The following is an 18,362-nucleotide window of genomic DNA, read 5'->3' on the forward strand; positions in this document are numbered from 1 at the left end:
TTCCTTTGGTAATGCCCAGACGGCGTATGTAAGTCTGACATCAGTCTGACAGTTACTGGGCTAATTCCTGGCAAATGTCGGGTTGCTAGTCAAGAACGGATACTTGACTAGAATTTTATCTAGCCAATCTCATAGTAAGCGAAGCAGCAAAGAGATTCTACCCATTCAACACACACACACACACACACACACACACACACACACACACACACATATATATATATATATATATATATATATACGCTCCCCATGTCAGCATGTTGTGACACAAGTGTGGTATCAGGAACGCTCCCATAAAGTATTCCCTCCTTTATCGAAGCTTTCTTGATACCCCAGTTTCCTAATCTTGTGTCACATCATGCTGACATGGACATCGTTTATATATATATATATATATATATATATATATATATATATATATATTGCCTGGCAAAAATTGCGTGAGCCTCCACGTCTCTATTCCCCTGTCCGGGGTGCATAAAGCAACAAACAATAAACATATTCCACCAAAAAGCTGGGGGGGACAAAGCCTAAGAAAATGGACCGTTTGGATGATACCCAGACGGCGTACTCAATCGAATAATACTGGGCTAGTACCTGGCCCTCACATGTTTGGCTGATTTTAAAGAACGGATCCTTGGCTGGAACTTTATCTACCAAGCCTCCAAGCAACTGAAGTAGCCAAGAGACTCTACCTATTCAAAATGTATAGATATTAAAACGCTGCTAACATCAAAATTATGTGAGACAAGGTCGGGAAAATGGGATGTCAAGAAAGCTATATTAAAAGCGTTTCAATCTCGCTTAGTTAAAATTGTCTGAGCATCAGCGTCGCTATTCCCAGGCCAGAGACGCTTCAGACAGCAACCAATGAACTTAGTCCACCCGAAAGCCGGGTATCAAAGCCTGGGAAGGTTGACCACCTGTGTGATACCAAATCTCGTTCACCACAGCTGTAGAGCTGATTGTCAAGAACGGGTTCTTGACTGGTACTTTATTTAACCGATCCCCAAGCAACTGAAGTAGCAGGAAGTCTATACCCATTTAAAATTGATAGATATTTAAACGCTGCCTACCACAATGGCGAGAAATAGGGTGTAAACCAAGCTCCCTTGAAGTAGGGGCGCTCTCGCCTAACAAAGATTTCGATTTTTTTTACTATATTTGGATTACGTGTGTTGTGTTGCATGGGGTTTCATTAAGGGGATATGACGGAGGACTCCTACTGAAGAGAGACGGAGGGCATATAAAACAATGATGAGGGGACAGAAAAGACTGACGAGAAGACATTTATACAGTTCTGTAATGAGATGCTTGGAACTTCATATATATACTGAGGGTGATAGGGTGATAGATGCACAGTTCTCATATTTCTTAGAACGCATAGAGAGGAGTAGAGATACATATTCTTGGAATTGTCCCTTTAAAAACCCCATGGACATGCTGAAAAGTTCAACTATGAACACAAAAATGGCTTTTTCACCAACGTATGCTAAATGTGTATGTAATTCCCTCTCCTTTATGTAATAGTGGGATAAAAGATATGATTACAGGTGTTACAGAAAAACGACAGTCCCTTTCCATGTAAATAAGAAGAACATTAGATAAGTGAAAATCAGATTAGGATACACCGAGACTCGAACCTTGTAAGCAAGGTTGGGAGATAGAATGTTAGAAATCGGAATGGTAAAAAGGTCTATTGCTAAATTCTATTATAAATAGTTAGATATTGTTTATATTGCAAAAAGAATTGATTGTTCATTCTTTTACAAAACTGAATATTAAAAATTTCAGCTAAAAAGAATGAACAATACACATTAAAAATATATTGTTAAAAATAGGGTAGGTTAAAAAATAGGTTAGTTGAGAAGTCTTTGTTGTCAAAAGTTTCTGCAAGCGACTTTTGACTCTTGTGAAAAATGCTTTTTTGATTGACAGTTACGAAAAACAATTTTCAACAATTCCAACTTTGACACATTGATCTAAATTTCACAATAATAAAGGACCCCAATTTCTCTACTTGTGTGTATGTCAAATGTATACTTTCTTTCTTCTTTTTCACATTATCTGTGTTCATGTCTGTATTTCATCATGTTTTATGCAAAAGTACCTTAAAACCTTCGTATTTACGTTTTCGTGTGTGTTTGTTTTTATTCAATTATTGCCCTTTTTTCTTGGAGAAGATCGTCTCTTTTCTTTGTTAAACACATTTTTATTTCATCTGATAGAGCATGTTTTACTCTTTTTCATTGGCTATATGTGTATTTCGTATAGGTTTTTCTTCTTTGTTTATGTTTTCGCGTTGTGTCTTATTTTAATAGCCCTTTTGTTGTGTTTTCGTGGTATGCACGAGATTCGTTTTTTTTTCCACACCCTTGCATTCGAGCACTGGAAAACGAGCACCAAATAAGTGTATGTTGCATAGGGGTGCATATTAAAAGGGATATGATGGGAAATTCATATTAGGACCATATAATACACGAACGACGATGATGATGATGAGAGGGAGTGGAGAGACATTTATACATATACAGTTCTGTTCTGTTTCTTATAAAATATATTAGCGAGGAGAGAAGGTGATAGATGCACAGTTCTTATATTTCTCAGAACACATATAGAGAGGAGGAGAGATACATACTCTTGGAAGGGTTACACAATGTTCATAATAAGATGGTTAACAGATACATTCACATTACCTTTTAATTTGTGGAATGACGACACGTGACAACAGTTACAAAATATCAATAGTGATTCTTTATTTCATTTGACCGGACGAATTATGATGACGTCAAGAATTCACATTCGGGATCTACATAGTTTAATCTTCTACCCTTCGCTTCCGAAGGGCAGCTGACCACTGTCTGCCAACTAACTGGTTCTCCTGATCTTTGCTGACTAGCAAACTCAACTGTTCTGCCCCAACTATGCTGATCTTACTAACTCTAGCTCCTATATTGAGAATTCCCCTTTTGCTATGACGTCAGAAGTGTGTTTCCAAAACGTGTCCAATTCACTTGGCTACACAGGCATTTCCTAACACACTTTTCACAACAAAGATGCTTAACTAACCTATTTTTTAACAATGCATTTTAATTTGTATTGTTCATTCTTTTTAGCTGACATTTTTAATATTAAGTTTTGTAAAAGAATAAACGATCAATTCTTTTCACGATATAAACAATATCTAGCTATCTATAATAGAATTTAGCAGTATGCCTTTTTACCATTCCGATTTCTAACATTCTATCTCCCAACCTTGCTTACAAGGTTCGAGTCTCGGTGTATCCTAATCTCATTTTCATTTATCTAATGTTCTTCTTATTTACATGGAAAGGGACTGTCATTTTTCTGTAACACCTGTAATCATATCTTTTATCCCACTATTACATAAAGGAGAGGGAATTACATACACATTTAGGAATATATGTAATATAATTTATATCTGTTTGTTCTGTCGCTTAGTTTATTATTTTTTTCTTTTTTGTAATTGAACTGATTGTAACGTATGGTTGGCCCTAGTTTCTATGCAAATATTGAGTGTTGCTCTTGTAGTATATAGCTCGTTTGGTAGTAATTGCATGTTTTTCGATTATTAAATACTTTTGGTAAATTTATATCATTAAAGACTACACAGACATTTCTGGGTTTATTTTTTATTTTTTTTACACAGATATCACCACATTATCGAGGCCAAGAGGCCACTCAAGGACAAGGGTTAAATATGTACAGTAGAAATTGGACACTATAGTAATCATTAGTAATGAAAATTCGGTAAATCTGTTAACTTATATGGAACGGCTCATCAAGAACTTGTTTACATTCGACTTGAAGACAACCATATTGTAGTCAGCCGGAAAGCAGGCAAACGGAAGACAATTCCACAGGCGTGCAGTTCTAAGAAAGAAGCTTTGTTATGGAATCTACGTTTAGGTTTAGGCACAGATAAAGAATGGGGGGATTATTGATAGTGTTTTCAGCTAGACGAGTGTTTCTTGTGAAAGTTTGGCGAGTGGGGACCATAGACTGAAGCTCAGTCGAACACTTTCCATGAAAATAACGATACATCAGAGACAAACTCGCAACATCTCTTCTGTGAGATAGAGGTTGCAGAGAAGAGAAAAGTACATCTCCTACGAGGCTACGAAGTCTATTTTGAACTCTATCAAGGCAGAACAAGTCCTTTCTAGCAGCTCCTGCCCATATGTGGCAACAGTATTCCATCCTTGGACGTACCTGGCTCTTATATAGATAGAGAATAGCATCAGCAGTGAGATATCTACTGGATCGATAGAAAGATCCCACCATTTTTCCAGCGGCCCTGGCAACAGATTTGATGTACGTGATCCATTTAAGATCAGGAGTAATGGTCAAGTCCAGAAGCTTGTCAAAACTTGAGGCCTCCTGAAGACGAGAGCCATTCATTTCAATTGATGCCAGATGTTGATCATAATGTTGATGATGTAAAGAGAGAAGCTTGGTTTTAGATGCATTAACAGTAAACATCCACTCCTTTCCCCATTGTACCACGTGCTCAAGATCGGAGGAGAGAGAATCGGAGAGAACTTAGTCGTTTACTGTCTTAGATGTGCTACCATAAATGGTAGTGTCATCAGCATAAATGTCTACAAATGATGTAAGGATGTGATTTGGAAGATCATTAATGTAGATCAGGAAAAGAGTTGGGCCCAGGATGGACCCCTGAGGGACACCAGCATTAATACTGTGAGCTTCTGATTTTTGCCCCTCAACTACTACTCTTATGAACCTATCAGAAAGAAATGATTTAATTATTGAGAAGACAGGTCCATCTATACCATAACTAGAGATCTTTATACCTTCCGCAGTCTGAAGTACTGTTTACTATAAATCGCATCCGTTTGTAATATTATTTCAGCTGCTATTTCCTTCCAAACCTTTTTTGTTTGATTAAGGAGTTTCCTAAGATAACTGGCAAACTCAGACTCTTTGGTAGTTATATCTTTAGTTTTTCCTTTTAAAAGAATTCCTTGCATGAAATAACTGAGTCTATTGTTTCTATTAACATAAGTTCTATCTCTAATACCGTAGCGAGCCAATGCTGGATATAATCGACCTACATCTTCTGAATGTTCTTGTTTTTTTTCTTAACTTTAAGATTTAAACAATATGGTAAATTAATCGCATTAGAAAAATATGTCGTCTTTCTTATCCTGCCGCTTTTTTAATATGTCGTTTCTATAGTTCCTATTTACAATGTCTCCCCACGGGACAGAGTTAGATACTAGGGTCGTATTTTAGATCCTGAACTATTATAGTTGTTACTTTAGATTATTCAATAATTTGTACACAAAAAGACGACTGCTTACATATTTCTTGAAAGTTTTTAACAGCATGGATATACCTCTTAGTACTAGTTCTATGTAAATTCATGAGTTAATTCAAATGCATTACGGTTTCCTCGACGTATTGTAGATACAATTTTTACAGAACAACAGGTAATCCAAATTACACGAAAAATCTTCTTTAGAATGATTAAGTACAGGATATTTTGATTTAGTCACCGTTGATTTATATTCTTTAGATATTACACGTTCTTTAGATATTTCATGTTTTATATAATGAAGCTTCCCAGGGAGTTATATTAAAATTATTTTCGGCCGAACAAGTCTTATTTGCCACTTCGAAAGGAGTTCATACTTCTGGATTATTAATGCCAACAGCTTGCCCCTGTCGAGATTTATCCGACCGCCTTGTGAGATTAGTCCAAGAGGTACTCATTAGTTCTGATGATTGCTTAGATCTAGTTTTATATATAGTTTTTAGGTACTTATAAATGAAAAAACTTATGTACATTTGGAACAAGAAATATATATATATATAGATATATATATATGTATATATATATATACATATGAAAGAGAGAGAGAAAGAGAGAGTGAGAATTATAAGGAAAGAATAATTATTAATTTTTACCCACAGGCAATAGTGTTTCATGCTAACGCAAGCATCAGTGTAAAGCAACAATTTCTGTCGGTCATGAGGTTAGGGTCCATCCACGAACTCACATTTTACTTCCTTTAGCGAGATGTACCTCAGGGCTACCAAATAATTACCGTGGGATAACGGGAATTTAAAGGTTTAACGCCAGACAAGTGCAGATTCACTTTCCAAAAAATAAACATTTTTTATGGAAATCGTTTCAAACAAGAAAGACAATTGATAATAAAAAGTTAAAAGCAAATACTAATCTCGATACCTGCTACTCAAGAGTGTAAGATAGATTTTGACGCGAAAAATAAAAACAGCAGTGACTCGCATTTATTTCTAAAACTTCGATCATGGAATGAAAGTAGTAAAGAATTATAAAAAAAAAGCGAGAATTATTAAGCTGCCAAAATCAAGAGTAAATCTTGCTACTAACAGTTTATACATATATATATGTATGTGTGTGTGTGTGTGTGTGTGTGTGTGTGGGTGTGTGTGTGTTGCAATATTTTGAACGTATAATGGGGTAGCTATTTATTTGGTGTCCACCTCACCAAAATATGGCACAAGGCAGGAAGGTGGAAATAAGCAAGCTCCCCTAAAGGAGGGGCACCCTTGCCTCATCAAAAATGTCCTGGGCTCCCCCGTCGGCATTCCCCGGTAGGGGCGCCTCAGGCGACAAGATATTAACTTGCCCCACTAGAAAGCCCGGTGGCAAGGCCTGGGAGGGTGGACCTCCTAGGTAGTACCCAGGCGGTGTACCTCAGTCCCAGGTGTTGGGCTGAGTGTCAAGAACGGATCCTTGACGAGTATTACTACCCTGTCTCGCTGCAGCTGAAGCCGCTAGGAGACACACCCCATCATAACGACGTATAATGGAGCATGATCCCACACAGTCGGACGATTCTACATATAAACGATGCTGCTAGGAACTGACGAATCGAATTGATTTACATTCTGCTACCAAGCAATCAGAAACCAGAATTGCTCCATAAATATTAAACCTTTTCTGTAGCAATTTCACATTTTTTTCCGTCTCAACACGGTAAGAATATTTTGCTCTGTGGAACTGTCTACTGCAAACCAGTCACATCTCAGGACTTGTGTGTAACAACGAACCATCGGAACCTGTTCTGTCTATTGCAAACCAGTCACCTCTCAAGACATGTTCAGAACAACGAACCACCGAACTGTTCTGATACTAAACATGGCTTACACTTCTAGAGGTTATGCGCCCAGCCCGCGTCTTTATTTCGATGGATCCGAATCAAAATTTGAATTGTGGCAAGTTAAATTTCTAGGATATCTACGAATACAAAAGCTACACAAAGTGCTTCAAACACAACCTGAAAACAGAAACAACCTCGACGTCATTGAAAAGAACGCAACTGTCTTTGCGGAATTAATACAGTGTTTAGATGACCGAAGTCTATCACTGGTAATGAGAGAAGCCCTGGACCATGGCTGCAAAGCATTAAACATATTGAGAGAGCATTATTTATAAAAAAAACCCAAAATTATTTCTTTATACACTGAACTGACCTCTCTAAAACGAATGGAAGCCGAAACTATTACTGATTATATTATAAGAGCCGAAACGACTGCAAATTCTTTAAAACTTAGGGATATCTCTTGAGAATATCCTAATTTATCATATATGTGCTTCCGGGTTGCACTTGATTACACCACTGCATTTATATTTGCCCTCTATCGGCCCCACAACAACGGGGTTACTATCTTTAAGAGCATATCAGAGAAAATAGACCACATCCTGTCTGCACACCCCACGGCTAACATCCACATATGTAGTGACTTCAACGTCCATAACGTGGAATGGCTGACCCACTCAAATAAGACGAACGATGAGGGGAGGTTTGGTCATGATTTTGCCATTGCTTATGACCTCACTCAGATTGTTCGCGAGCCCACCCGTGTGCCCGATACTACAGGTCAATATGCAAGCCTCCTAGACCTTTTTCTCTCAACTTCCCCTGAGCTGTGTTCATGTTCCGTTCTTTCTCCTCTAGGATCATCCGACCACTTCGTCGTATCAGTTAAGATAAAAATGTGATCGGTTTTCTGCCAAAAATTTTTCTTTTAAGGGATCAAAGTTCAACGATTAAACCTTTGAGAACTCTACCAAACCCTTCCGACAACTTGGAGTCTTAAGTCTTGAAATTTTAGATATAGGTTCTTTTAACATGGATCTAACTTAAGAACTTGATTTGAGCCCAAAACAATAAATGTCATGGGGTCATAATAGGGGTCAAAGTTAAAATAATTGACTCCTTTTTCTTTGCTCAACATACACCTCCAAATACTCGGGCAACGCCGGAAACCCATGCTAGTCTCTCTCTCTCTCTCTCTATATATATATATATATATATATATATATATATAAAGTGAACGTGTCTGTGTGCCTGTAGGTTTGTCTGTGTACATTTCCCTACGCAATAAATTTTTAGTCTACAGACTCGAAATTTTATATACAGGGTACTGAGATTAGGAAAATCGATGTGATCGGATTTTCGCTCGAAATTTGGCGATTAAGGGTTCGAAGTGCAACGATTTGACCTTTAAGAACTCTACCAAACTCCTCCGACAATTTTCGGTCTATGCACTTGAAATTTCAGATATAGGCTCATTGGATATGGATCTAACTTAATAACTTGATTTGAGCCCAAAACAATAAATGTTAAGGGGTCATGATAGGGGTCAAAGTTAAAAAAAATTGACGTCTGCGGTCTCTTTCAAATTACTCAGACAATTTCTTGTCTAAATATTTGAAATTTTACGTAATGGGTATTCAGAGATAGGGCAAGCTTTTTCATCAGTTTGGGTCGAAAATCTTTAGTTACCAATATATAAATGTATGCATATATATATGTTTGCATGTCTGCCTTAAACTTCCAATAGAGGCGATGAATTTTAGAAAAATCAGTATCGTTTTAAAGGTCGAACGTTCATACGACAAATATCGAAACATTGGCTAAAAACATTAATATCTTTTCCTTCAACTAGGCAATATTCTACGGGGGGCACTTTTTCCGCCGACATTTTTAAAAGTAATACTCTGCTTTAGATTGTCTAGCTTTAATTCTAAAAGATGTCGCTTCCGGTTTGGCGGTGGTCGTAACAGCATAAACGTTAGATTTTACCCCGTTCTTTTCCTACTTTGCGGTACGGGCTCCAGCCTGCCTTCCTACTACCACTTTCTGTTTTTTTCTCAACATACACATCCAAACACCCGGGCAACGCCGGGCTGAAATGCTAGTATATCTATAAAAGTGAACGTGTCTGTGTATCTGTGTGTGTATCTGTCTGTGTGTGTTCATTTCTCTACGCAATAATTCTGTCAATTTTTAGTCTACAAACTCGAAATTTGATATACAGGGTAATGAGATTTGGAAAAATCGATATGACTGGTTTTCGGCTAGAAATTTAGCTGTTAAGTGGTTAGAGTTCAACGATTTGACCTTTGAGAACTCTACCTTTCCATACGATATTACTCTTTGTGAAAATCTATGTGATCGGTTTTCGGCCAGAAACTTGGCTGGTACAGGCTTCAACGTTCAGCGATATGACCTTTGAAAACTCTACCAAACTCCTCCGCCAAGTTTTGGTCTAAACACTTGAAATTTTAGATATAGGTTCCTTTACCATGGATCGAACTTAATAACTTGATTTGAGCCCAAAAAATACATTTTAAGGGGTCATAATAGAGGTCAAAGTTTTTAAAAAATTGGCCTCTGCGGTCTATACCAAATTACTCAGACAATTTTTGGTCTAAACATTTGAAATTTTACATAAAGGGTATTCAGAGAAAGGTCAAGCTTTTTCATCGGTTTGGTTTTAAACTTTTTAGTTACCAATATAAATGTATGCATGTACGTTTGCATCTCTGCCTACAACTTTCGACAGAACCGACGCATTTTTCCAAGATCAGTATCGTTTTAAAGGTCGACCTTTCATACGACAAATATCGAAAACTTGGCTAAAAACATTAATATCTTCACCTTTAAATGCGCACTTTTCTACAAACGGGGTCGCTTTTTTCGCCGATATTTTTGTAAGTCATCCTCTCTTTTCGATTGTCTAGCCTTAAATTAAACATGAGTCACTTCAGGTTTGTAAGTGACCGTAACCGCCAAGACGTCAGGTGTTTTCCCAGTTATTTTTCTCCTTTGCAGTACGAGTTCGAGCCTGCCTTCCAACTACCACTTTCTGTTTTTTTTTTTTTTTGCTCAACATACACATCCAAATATTCGGGCAACGCCGGGCATCCATGATCGTATACACACACACACACACACACACACACACACACACACACACATATATATATATATACATATATATATTATATCATATATATATTATGTGATAAATATATATGGCATTTAAGCTACACTGACTATTCCGCGTTTCATTATAACTTAATGACTAGCTTTACCTACATATTGAGCAATGTTGAAGTAAATTCTTAATGTTTACGCATAAATGTATGCTTTCGTATATTAATTTCATGTGAGTAAATGAAGTAGTAAAATGTATATATATATAATTATATATGATGCACATATATATTTACTTTTCCTTTTGCATTATATATATATAGTGCGATAGATATTTACAAAATATTATTGTCATAATTATGTCAGCTACTTTATGAAACGTTGAAATAAAAAGTTGATCAGCTGAGCTCGCATGCATAGATCATGATGAAATAATCATTAGATTTCTATGGACGGATGTTAAAAAAGGTGTTAAAATTTCAGCGATGTTTCTCTCGATTGAAATTGGCCGTGAGTTTGCTCCTTCGCTTATATATATATATATATATATATATATATATATATATATATATATATATATATATATATATATATATATATTCTTGACTAAACACACACACACATACACACACAGACATTCAGCTTCATATTATATTATATATATATACTAGCAGAAGTGACCGTCGTTGACTGGGTTCAAAAACAGCCTACAGAAAATAGACTGTGATTGATGAAAGTATGATAGGTTATGAAAAGGAGGGGGTTGTAAAGAGATAGGTTTGGATATTCAAAAATTTTACCCTAAGCAAAATATGATGAAAATAAAGATAATTTTCGCGAAAATATATTTTTTATATCAACTTTGTTTCCATTCGTAGCAAAGAGTGACCAACAAAATAACGTTTCCTTACAAAGAGAAAATGTTATATATATAATGATATAAATATACATGAAATAAATTTTATCATAGTCAATAAAAGTTACTTTTATGATAGAAAAGTTCATTGGTTTGTATTTTTAAGTCGTCTGTAATTTTTTTTTTAAATTCACGAAGCGGTTTAAAAAAATCAAAATGGCAGCGACTTTGAAATGGAGGCCCGCATTTTCAATTTGAAGGATGAGCACCTGAGCATTCTGTGTTAACAATTTAAGAGAGTTCCGTCAACGTAAGGAATATTTATATATTGAATGTTTTCCTTTATTTTGTGCTTGAGGAATATTTGATTATGTTATGTGTAGTTTATATAAAAATTCATTCAAGTAGTTATCGCCTCAAATTTCGTTTTAATTTCGGTTCGCTGAAATTATTTCAAGTGAGCATTAAAAACTATTTCAAAACAAAAAAAAAACATGAACTGAACTTTTATTGACTATGGTAACATTTATTTCTTGTATATATATTTAGTAGTCGTTTGTTGGCTTTTCTGCTAAACCGTCTTACAAAATAATATCGATAAAATATCGGAAAACAAGGAAACAAAAACATTTTTAAAAAAAATGAAGCTTTACTTATTTTAGTAAAATAATCCGAAACAGCAAAATGGGATATTAAAAAAATAAACACGTAATTACTTTAGTTTTTAAAGCAAAGGATCGATATAAATATGAATAAGAAGAAAATGGCGCCCTTTTCAAGCTGAACAGCTTCGTTTCAGTTTTACAGTATAGAACGGTGTATTATTGCGCCGTCGGATGCAGGGTTGTACTATTGTAATGTAAAGAACACGCAGAAAGACTTGTAATAAACTGAATTCCTTTCAGTACACTTACAAAAAAAGCTTAAACAGATATATAAATAAAAATAAAACGGTTATATAAATGCTTTTAAAATAACACATAATCACGTGAGCAAGATTTTTTCCTTCTTTTGACACGATAAAAAGTTATTATTTATCTATTTTCGAAAGAGTGCCACGTGCAAGTGGAGAAGAAAAACAAAATTATGCAAAATTTGTGTCGAGAATTGTCTAAAGATCCGAATTCTTTTGGCTTTCACTTTAATAAGAACGAGAATTTATAAGGTGAATCTATTCGACACAATATGATTGCACTCAATAAATAAATAAAAGCTAACGTTAATTGAGATTAAAGTTAAGGTGTTATTGTGGACCCTCACCCATTTAAAAAAAAAACCTGTTAAACTTTGTGACATATTTCCATTCTAGGAAGGTCAGGCGCGAACGAACAACCAATACTTTTATTATACCGTATTTCTTCAAACTGAAACATAATTATCAAAGTATACTTACGCAAATTGATATAAAATGTATTTGTTAAAGTTTGTGCCAGATTGCCCTGAAGTACAGGCGCGAACGAAGACTCCACAATTTTATTATACCATCCCTATTTAAGTTGAAACATACTTATCAAATTATCCTCATGTACATCTGTATAAAAACACTTGTAAACGTTTTTTTTTTTTTAATTTTTACATTTTTTATTTCCATACTTTGTGGAGCAGGCGCTAACGCATACCCCACAATTTAAACGAACCACTGTTCTGCCAGATTAAACATACCCATTTCTGTGTCTCGATACATCTTCTATCATTATAGGTAATCAGTTTTTGAAAATAGTCAACCATATAGGAGCCTATTCCTGACTAAACACACACACACATACACACACACAGACATTCAGCTTTATATTATATATATATATATATATATATATATATATATATATATATGGAGTGAGTTAAACGTGATGCCTTCTATTTTTCAGCGTGTATGGACGTAGTGTATTGAAAAATGCATTATTACGAAAATTGAACTTATACATTCATCAAATGCAACATTCATGTCACAATTGCATATATATTTTAATGTGAAAGAAAGTAACTATCGATATAGGCGTATATCAGAAGCAAATATGTCCCATTAAATCGCTAATCAAAGGGTATTGAAATGGCGCCGAAAATAATTTACGGAGAATAAAAAAATCGCTCGTGTTATGGTACCACTCTCGTATTCAGAATTCTCTAATTTTTGCGCTGATAAGGAGGAAGTAGAACTTTAGAAACCTCCCTCGTAGTATATAGATACTTATATATATATATATATATATATATATATATATATATATATATATATATATATATATATATATATATAACTACTTCATTTATTCACATAAATTTAATATACGAAAGTACAGATTTATGCGTAAACTTTAAGTATTTACTTCAAAAGTGCTCAATACGTAGGTAGAGCTAGTAAGCCTGACGAATCCTATAGTTGGATGAAACGCAGAATATTCAGTGTAGCTTAATCGCCATATATATTTTATAAATTACTATATATATATATATATATATATATATATATACATATATATTATATTAAAAGTCCACGTATGATTTTAGGATAGCGATTTTAAGATTATTAGGGATTTTTAAAGCATGAAAAACGATGTTGCTTTTTGTATTTAATATTTTTATTGTTATTTTTTTATATTTCAAGCGGATCTCCGCTCTTGGTCAAAGAAAAGCATCGAAAGGTAAAGGAAAAGATAGCCGTTGGAAAAACTGGAAAATTGTAGTGTGGACAGCGTTCATTCCTAGCAATAATGTTCGAAAAAGTTCACGTGGATTACTTTAGATTACTTTACGTCTGTGGAAGATATATATGTATGGCATAATCGCGTGGTACACGCCAGTTCTACTCAGATCACCAAAGTTAGGCAACGTGGAGCCTGGTTGGTATCAGATGGTGACCATTTGGGAATTCTAGGCATTGTATGTGCTCTCTGCTTATATCGGCATTTGTATTCTGTCGATATGTACATACACTTTACTGGCCACTAGTATTTAACAATGCTGACTCAAGAGAGGTGTGGTTGGTGATTGCGCACCTTCTGCCACAAAAATTGAATTCATAGACACCCCTACGCATGGGTATGCATAGTATATGAAAGACTTAAGGAGTTTGTGTTATATATATATATATATATATATATATATATATATATATATATGGAGAGATACGAGATATGTGCATTTATAAGTATTAACGTTCACACAGTAAATTATTTGCAATATTCATGTAACAAATAGATTGAATAACTGTTAATATAACATAACTGGACTAAAAACATCAGACATTCGTACGAGTATTCAGAAAGTTATCGACAAATAGAAGCAGACATATATATATATATATATATATATATATATATATATATATATATATACATACATTCATACACACAACTACGTATATATGTAAATATACTCGTATGGATAATAACGAGTCACGGGTAATCGAATTGAAGTGTATGAATTGGTGTCCATATATATATTGATATAAATATATGTGTATGTACGTATGTATGTATACCCGCTATTCACACGCTATTATAGACTTTGAGTTGTCCGGGGAGATCAATATGGAAATCAAAGGCGGACGCAGCACAGAAGATGAGTTAAGGCTTTCAACCTAATCCACTGATGCATAAATCGATTCCATTGATCATTAAGCAATCAACATTATTGATTAATCTTCAACCTTGGCACGACGACTGGTGCCGATCAAAGGGCACCAGGGAGACAAGCTAGACAAGTCAACAAGAAACGAGGAAAGGGAAGCAACAATAAAGAGTCATTTGCAAAACTGAAGTGCCAAAATACTTCAGACATTAAAAACTCTCACGGAGTTTTGCTATATGAAAACTTCATTGAAACTAATACAGACGCCGTGTTTGTTAAAAGTCATTAATAGTGTTGCTAATTGAATAACCGTTTATTTTTCATTCATGCTGTGTAGATTATAGTAACTTTTATCCGGATGTTCTTATACTGTGCATATTTTAAAATTATGTATTGCATAGTAATTTAAAGTAATGACAGAACCTACTAGTTAGAATTCCTACTATCGGTCTGAACCTTAATAACAGATGCATGTTACGTCAAAAATTAATATACACTGCTTATTCCAGAAGAAAAGTAAAAGAAGAAAAATAAAACGTTACATGGATTAAACAAACCAAGAAAAACTGAACACAGTGTATCAGTAAATCGTAATAAAATATTTCAGCAATACGAACTTAAACATTTTTACAAAAAATCTAACAGAAATAGACAACAATAAAAATTCCTTTAATTTATCAATAGAAAAAATTAAGGTCTTTTGATCCCGTATAACGGGGTATTTTAGTGGCCATCATAAACGAGTGGTATTGTAGCTCTATTTATACTTATCGAGGTCAGCACAGAGATCATCCTAACATTTACTGACATGGTGTATTTAGATAGTTTCAGATCAAAACATGTTAGAGTTGCTCTGTACATGTGTGTATATATGTATATATATATGTATATATATGTGTATATATATGGGTATATATATGTGTACATATATGTGTGTATACATATGTATATATATTTGTATATATAGATGTGTATATATATGTATATATGTATATATATGTGTATGTATACATGTATATATATATATGTGTGTATATATGTATATGTATGTGTGTGCATATCTGTATGTATGTATGCATGTATGTATGCATATATGTATGTATGCATGTATGCATGTATGTATGTATGTATGTACGTGGGTATTTTTATATGAAAACGCGATGAACGCTTTTCCCAAAATTACAAATATATCACAACAAAAGCGTTACCTGTTTTTCCCCGACGACGCATAAAATACTGTTTAACATATGATATCCGCATGAATTGTTTTTCTTTGAAATAAATTAAGGTTTCTTGTCGAAGTCTAAATTCAAAATATTTGTTACTTTATTGTTTAATGTTTCGATTAAAAAATGGTTTATGCTGTTTTACGTTAAAACTCCTCATATAAACAAATGTCCACATCTACTTATACATATAACCTAATAATTCCCTCAGAAATAAAGCTTGTCAATTAGCTTTATTCTGTATCTAATTATTTTTCATTATATTAGATACTTCATTTTACACCGATCTCCTAGTTAAGAATGGTTTAATATAACTGTTAGAGCACGCCGGTTTAATGATAGACGCTCTCTTTTGTTTATCTCTATATTTCTATATAGAGATGGATAAAGAGATAGAGAAATAGTGTGAAAGAGAGACATGTGTATGTGTGTGTGCTTACGTTGGGTGTTGTTGTGGCTAGTATTTACAATGTGTCGATTTAACTCGGCGGAAGTGATTAAAAGTTGACACATTCTGAAAAAAGTTTACATAGACTGGAGCGCACCAAGACGATCTACAACAGTTTCTATTTTTTCTATTTTCAGTTCCCCTACCTTCAAATAACTGGAATTTAGAGCCAATAATTAATCAAACTCCTACCCTGACCCCAAGTCGATCATTCGATGAAAACCAATTGGGTGTATCCATTTTCAATGTATTTTATGTCTTAGTTGGACAGAATACAACTGATTTAGTTTGCATTTCGCGCGTTAAGATAGTGACTAAGAATAGAATGCGACTACGAATGTGTTAATCATGTATTTCCCTGTGTTTTAGACTTTCTTGAGATAATTGTACTTGCATGCCAGAAAGTTTTATGCTATAACTGTTTTTTACTGTCAAAATTTAATACAGACCTTTCATAAAATATACGTGTAGTATGTACTTTTGTAAAGGGGGAAATAAGTACGAAAATTTTCTATCTATCTCTCTTATATATTTATATACATACATACATACATATATATATATGTATATGTATGTGTATACATATGTATATATATATGTATGTATAGATATGCATATATATATGTATATATATGTGTATATATGTAAATATGCGCATATATGTGTATGTATATGTATATATGTATGTATATATGTATATATATGTATATATATGTATTTATATATATGCATATATATATTTATATATATGTGCACATATATATACGTATATATATATATTTATATATATATGTATATATATATTTATATATACATGTATATATATATTTATATATATGTATATATATTTATATATATGAATATATATGTATATATATTTATATGTATATATATATATATTTAGATATATGTATATATATTAATATATATGTATATATATTTATATATATATGTATATATATTTATATATATGTATATATATATTTATATATATTTATATATATGTATATATATATTAATATACATGTATATATATATTTGTATATATATATTTATATATATGTATATATATATTTATATATATGTATATACATATTTATATATATGTATATATATTTATATATATATTTATATATATGTATATATATATATTTATATATATGTATATATTTATATATATATGTACATATATTTATATATATGTATATATATATATTTATGTATATATGTATATATATGTATATATATGTATAAATATGTATATATATGCATATGTATATATGTATGTATTAATATATATTTATATATGTATGTATATGCATATATACGTATATATATATGTATATAAATATGTATACATATGTATATGTATATATATGTATATGTATATATATGTATATATATGTTTATGTATATATATATGTATATATATATGTACATATATGTATAGGTATATATATATGTATATATGTATATATATATGTATATATATGTATATATATGTACATATATATGTATATATATGTATATATGTACATATACATTTCTATATATATATATGGCTATGTATATGTGTATATGTTTATATATATATATGTTCATATATACATGTATATATATATATATATATATATATGTTCATATATACATGTATATATATATATATATATATATATATATATATTTAAAGTAAAGATTACAATTAAATTTACCAAAATGATCCAATATGATAAAGCGAAAGTATGTTATAAATAATAAAGAATTAACATTTATAAAGTAATTTCAACCAGATGTTAAATCTCGATAAAACCAAATAGGAGATATAGCTTATAATAAAAGCAAATAGTTTATAAAACATTCTAATAAACACTTTGGAATAGAGTAAAACATATTTAATCTTAAAAGGATACACTTAATAAGTCGATAGTCCTCTGTCCGCGGAGTTTCGAAGAAATACTTTCCATTTGCATCAGAGGGTGGGAATTAGCAAAATGCGGGATTGG

This window comes from Euprymna scolopes, chromosome 16 (assembly GCF_053919585.1).
Source record: "Euprymna scolopes isolate OS-2025 chromosome 16, ASM5391958v1, whole genome shotgun sequence".
Classification (NCBI taxonomy): domain Eukaryota; kingdom Metazoa; phylum Mollusca; class Cephalopoda; order Sepiida; family Sepiolidae; genus Euprymna; species Euprymna scolopes.